Source organism: Mercenaria mercenaria, unplaced genomic scaffold, assembly GCF_021730395.1.
Source record: "Mercenaria mercenaria strain notata unplaced genomic scaffold, MADL_Memer_1 contig_1072, whole genome shotgun sequence".
Lineage (NCBI taxonomy): Eukaryota > Metazoa > Mollusca > Bivalvia > Venerida > Veneridae > Mercenaria > Mercenaria mercenaria.
The window spans coordinates 29356-34848 of NW_026459043.1; the positions used below are offsets into that span (position 1 = coordinate 29356).

The 5493-nt window shown below is 30.9% G+C and overlaps 1 long non-coding RNA gene across 1 annotated transcript; it reads right to left on the bottom strand.

Annotated features, from left to right (window-relative positions):
• Positions 1–1138: 1138 nt before the first annotated feature.
• Positions 1139–3897, bottom strand: LOC128551417 (uncharacterized). Its single transcript, XR_008368780.1, has 2 exons — positions 3683–3897; positions 1139–1407 (listed from the first exon to the last, which is right to left on the bottom strand). It is a non-coding gene; the product is annotated as an uncharacterized LOC128551417 (long non-coding RNA).
• Positions 3898–5493: the final 1596 nt, after the last annotated feature.

A 5493-nucleotide genomic window follows, 5' to 3' on the forward strand; every position in this document is an offset into this window, starting at 1 on the left:
TACTTGGAATTATTTTCATGTTAAATGTTTTTGAAAGCTTTCTTTATAGACATATCTTTGGTTCTTTAAAAGATAATGACTTGAAATTAAAAATATTTCTTTATAATGTGTGTTACAATCCCCATAACTCTAATTGTATTTTTGACAGAATTATGCCCCTTTCATACTTAAAATGTTTTGGCAATCTTCGCTTTCTTGATGTTACTTTAGTGCAATATAAGATAAGGACTTGAAACTTGAAATGTATCTTTATCATCATCATCTGCATGAGTGATAACAATCCCAATAGCTCTGATTTGTATTTTTGACCAAATTATGCCCCTTTCATACTTTAATGTTTTGACATTCTTCGTTTTCTGGACATAACTTTGATACTATATAAGGTTATGACTTGAAATTCAAAATATATTTTTACCATCATCATCTGCATGTGTGGTAACAATCCCAATAACTCTAGTTTGTGTTCTTGACAGAATCATGCCCCTTGGTGTATCTTCCTTTTAAAGTAGAGGTCTCTTATTGAGACATATATTTATTTTACTGTCAGATCGCCGAATAGTGGAGCGCGCTGCGTTACGGACAGCTCTTGTTCTATACATTATTTCTTAAATACTGGCAAAAGACACAGCAGTTGCAGAGATGGCATTAGGCATTGTGGTTATGAAGTTACAGTTCCATATTTATCTCGTCAATAAGGACCATTTGTTGTCTGGGGTTTAGCTATGTATTCTGCAATAAATTACTTCAAGTTCTAATTATTGTAAGTGCTTATCCACTAAGAATACGAAAGTAGTTAAAATATCATTTCCACATTACTTATGTCGTTAAAGATCATAATTTGTTTTCATGTTGTTTTACTGAGCAAAATGTGTTTATGTATTTTCGTGTAATCCATTAGGAGGGTGGCAAAGACTTTGCTGCAACATTATGTTTATTTACAAAAGTGTTGAAACATGCCCGGAAATGTCATTGATTGATAGTCACCAGCGACAGCCGTTCCTCAAAACGGATGATGGAGTTTTGTCCTCTGTTGTGATGTTGCGGAATTTTACGGAAATCCCCGAGGTTTCACCATTGTTTTAATTTGTGAAACTAATTAATTCACGAAACACTTTAAATTTATTGTAGCATAACAAAATTCTTTCTTAGTACGTGCTTTTTATTATGTAAACCGTTAACGTCAAAATAGACGCTATGTTAATCAGCATAGTACATTGTGATGGAAAGGCAAATTAGTTTTGATGTATAAGGCGCATGCATTTAGATATATTTTTAAGTTAAACAAACGTGTGAAAAGACACACTGAAGTAATAAACTGTTGCATTTTGGTAGAAAAACTGTTTTACATAAAATTGTTGGTTGTCAGGTTGACACTGCAATTGTTCGCATCAATCTATGCATGGATTTCTGAAATGAACATAAAAAATCTTTAAGTTAGTGTTTATAAACACACATAATCTCATTGCAGTAGATTTCAAGCGATTCCGCAAACGATACTAAACAATTTCTATTTAAGTTTGGTTTCATTCCCTTTTAAAAAATCCACCGGCACATGGGTATGAGGATCCTGCACCTCCCAGTAAACACCTGACGTCGTACCGACGTTGGTTAGACGTTGGATTTTGGTCGCGACGTCGGCGACCTGAATCCAACGTCTAACCAACGTCATATCCACGACGTCAAATAGACGTCAGACTTAGACGTCTAGAAGACGTTGGAATTAGGTTGGATAGAAAGTCTGATAAATGTTTTTAGTTATAAAACTAACTGGTATAATTTTGCTAGTATAGTTTAAAGATAGAATCTATTTACTTGTTTTCATAAAGGCCTGGACATGCGCTTATTAATAATAGTTCATTCTCACAACAAACATTATATTAATTATGTTACAATATCGCATGAGATCGTCTATTTTCGGAGACGGATTTTTTCACGAACTTTAAACTGTTCAAGATAAAAATGCATTCAATACACATGTATAAATTATTCTAAATTCACATAGATCTTCTCTTCTACACATGTTGTCTATTAGTCACACATTCGCGAGATAAACCTGCATCGGTTTACACAGTCTTCCTGTAATTTGATATTTATTGGGATAAGGTAGAGCAAGTTTATAAATACTTTACACAAAGGGAAGGATTCGTACGGTGCCCCTAAAGTGACATGTTACACACTTTTTTTCCAATTAGGTAATGTGAGACTTTTTTTATTTCGTTTAAACGAAATGATTTCGTTTAAACGAAATGATTTCGTTTAAACGAAATAACTTATTTCGTTTAAACGAAATCATTTCGTTTAAACGAAATAAGTTATTTCGTTTAAACGAAATCATTTCGTTTAAACGAAATAGTTATTTCGTTTAAACGAAATCATTTCGTTTAAACGAAATCATTTCGTTTAAACGAAATAACTTATTTCGTTTAAACGAAATCATTTCGTTTAAACGAAATAATCATTTCGTTTAAACGAAATAACTTATTTCGTTTAAACGAAATCATTTCGTTTAAACGAAATAAGTTATTTCGTTTAAACGAAATAAGTTATTTCGTTTAAACGAAATCATTTCGTTTAAACGAAATAGTTATTTCGTTTAAACGAAATCATTTCGTTTAAACGAAATCATTTCGTTTAAACGAAATAAGTTATTTCGTTTAAACGAAATAGTTTATTTCGTTTAAACGAAATGATTATTTCGTTTAAACGAAATGATTTCGTTTAAACGAAATGATTTCGTTTAAACGAAATAACTATTTCGTTTAAACGAAATGATTTCGTTTAAACGAAATAACTTATTTCGTTTAAACGAAATGATTTCGTTTAAACGAAATAAAAAAAAGTCTCACATTACCTAATTGGAAAAAATGTGTGTAACATGTCACTTTAGGGGCACCGTAGATTCGCAACGTGAATAACAGATTTTTAAAAATTATACTCATTTTAAAAGTTATACTGATTTATATTCCGTATTTTTTTTTTTTTTAAATTGACTTATTTTTGTTTGTTACTTTAAAAAGCAGTTGCATTTAATTACATTTTACGAAGTTATATAAAATTTTTTTCATAGAATTTAAAATATTACATATTTGTTTGGCACGTATTAATTATGCTCTTAGTAATAGCACCAGTATATTTGTATATGTTAAATAATGAAACTGTCAAATTTTATACATTTCAGGTGGAAATGTTGGCGGAGTTGAAGAATTATACAAAAATGACGAAACTTGAAAGTTTCAATTACTGCATTACTTTTTGGACTTATTGTATTGGACTAACGTCGCCATAATATGAAATAAAGATGATAAAATACATGTGTTGATTACTTGTTTGATTGCAAATTACGTTGAAAATTTGGTCAGATTTTGGTTGAAAAGTGGTTAGATTTAGGTTGGAAAATGGTCGGATTGCGACGTCTAACCAACGTCAGGATCCGACGTCTAAATGGTTTGCAAATCCAACCAAAATCCAACGTTAATCCGACGTCGGGGTCCGACGTCTATACGACGTCTAACCGACGTCAAATGCCTACTGGGCTCCTGGATCAAAATACTTCCAATACTGAGCTCGGGTTTCGATCATAATAATTTGCTTTTACAATCAATGCATTGTTTGATTATCTTTCTCTTTCCCATAACGAAGATCTTCTGAAATAAATCGAGTTCATGAATAAGAAAGTACCTACGTTTTTTACCAATTCCTTCCAAACGTTCTTCTCCTTTCGCCTCCCAAAACGTCATTTCCGTTTCCGATACTTGACCGGGTTTGAGGATCCCGGTAAGAATAATATCTGTTCCCGACAAAAAAGCCACCGGGAAATCCCTCGCGATATCGTCCTTCCCTCTTCGGGAACTTCTGTGTATTTACACAACACATCAACGACAATATCAGAGCAGCTATAAACATACCGAAGAATATTCCTCCGGCCACTAATCGATAGCGGTCAGATTTTCTATATAGAAATAAGAAGGGCATGTACACATTTTACTTAATAACAAAATTACTAAAAATAAGAAACCTTAGGTGCAAAAAGATTACCAAAGTTCAACATTTGATTCATCACAAGGTTTTTTTAAATTAAATTTTATCTTAATTTTTGATTCGTTCTTCATATGAAGTTTAATGCCATCATTTCGTCATTTTTTCCCTTCTTTTTTCCATATAAAATGTGCAAAAATCTCATACATGCGTTTCTTCAAAGCATTTTTTTGTATAAAACCATTGATATGAAAGCTTAGGTGCAAGAAATTTCCTACTCTCATTGAATTTATCTTTTGAATGATATTTATTTCATTTTTGTGAAATAAAAATTTGATTCGTTCTCAGACGGTTTATTTCCACTAATTTGGAAGAAAAACTTCAGCGCGAAGTTGTTGTTGTAGCGTCATAAGCAGACGATATTATTATGCCGCGTGAACATGCGGTATTGTGATCAAAAGGTTAAAGTAATGATTTAATCATTTAATGTAATTTTACTTCGCGAGTCATTTTATGTTAATATCACACATTAACAATTTAAGAAATGCAATTAAATATTGCAATTAATATTTCGGTTCTAAAAAGAAAGAGATACGCATTTCTTGTTATGTTGTTGTTCTCACCTTATTTCATATACATTTAAATATCAGTGTCAATTATGCCAATTATGTCAATTAAACATTAAAAGAGATAGCTTTTCTATCGGCCCTTGGATCACAAATGCAAACTGTCGCTATTTTTCTACTCAGTTACAGTACAAAAAGGTAAAATATAGAATTTTTTTGTATATATTTTACTTAATAAATTTTAGTAAATAAATTCAAGGTCCGCCTTCATCAAATTAAAGGTGGAAAATATGTCCGGAGTATTTTTGTGTAAAAGAATGTTTTTGCAATGTAAATAATATCTGCATTTAAAACAGAATTGAATTTTACTTCAGTAACTTAATGATATATTTTTGTTTTCGTGAAAATTTTACCTGGTTTCATGATCTTTTCAGTTATCATAAATGTCGTCGTGATTAACTTACTTTCATAATTTATTGTATATGTTCAATTCAAGATAATTTTACATGAAACCAATTTCTATACTGTAATCCTATTGAATGATAGTTTATAGAAATAATAAAATGTTGTATGCATCACGCATAAATCCTTTTTATTGGACCTGTAATAAAACTTGCCAATTACCTCTAAATAAGGAACGTTAAAACAACATAGACGTTTATATCACTGATAAGGCTATAATTGCGTTTTGAATTACGGGTATTTTCTTTATTGTAATTACAAGGTATAATTATCATGCGATTTTAATCTTTCGCATATTTTTTATTTTGCAAACAGTTTTCATATATTGGTGGAATATGTGCAGTTATATTAAAATGAGTAATGTCTGCTTGAATACGGCAAAATACCTGTACCACGCTGATTGCCACTATCTTTTTTTTTTTAATTTTACAAACATACCATAATTTTCGATTCATTAAACTTCCTATTTTGCCAACATGTTAAGAATAAC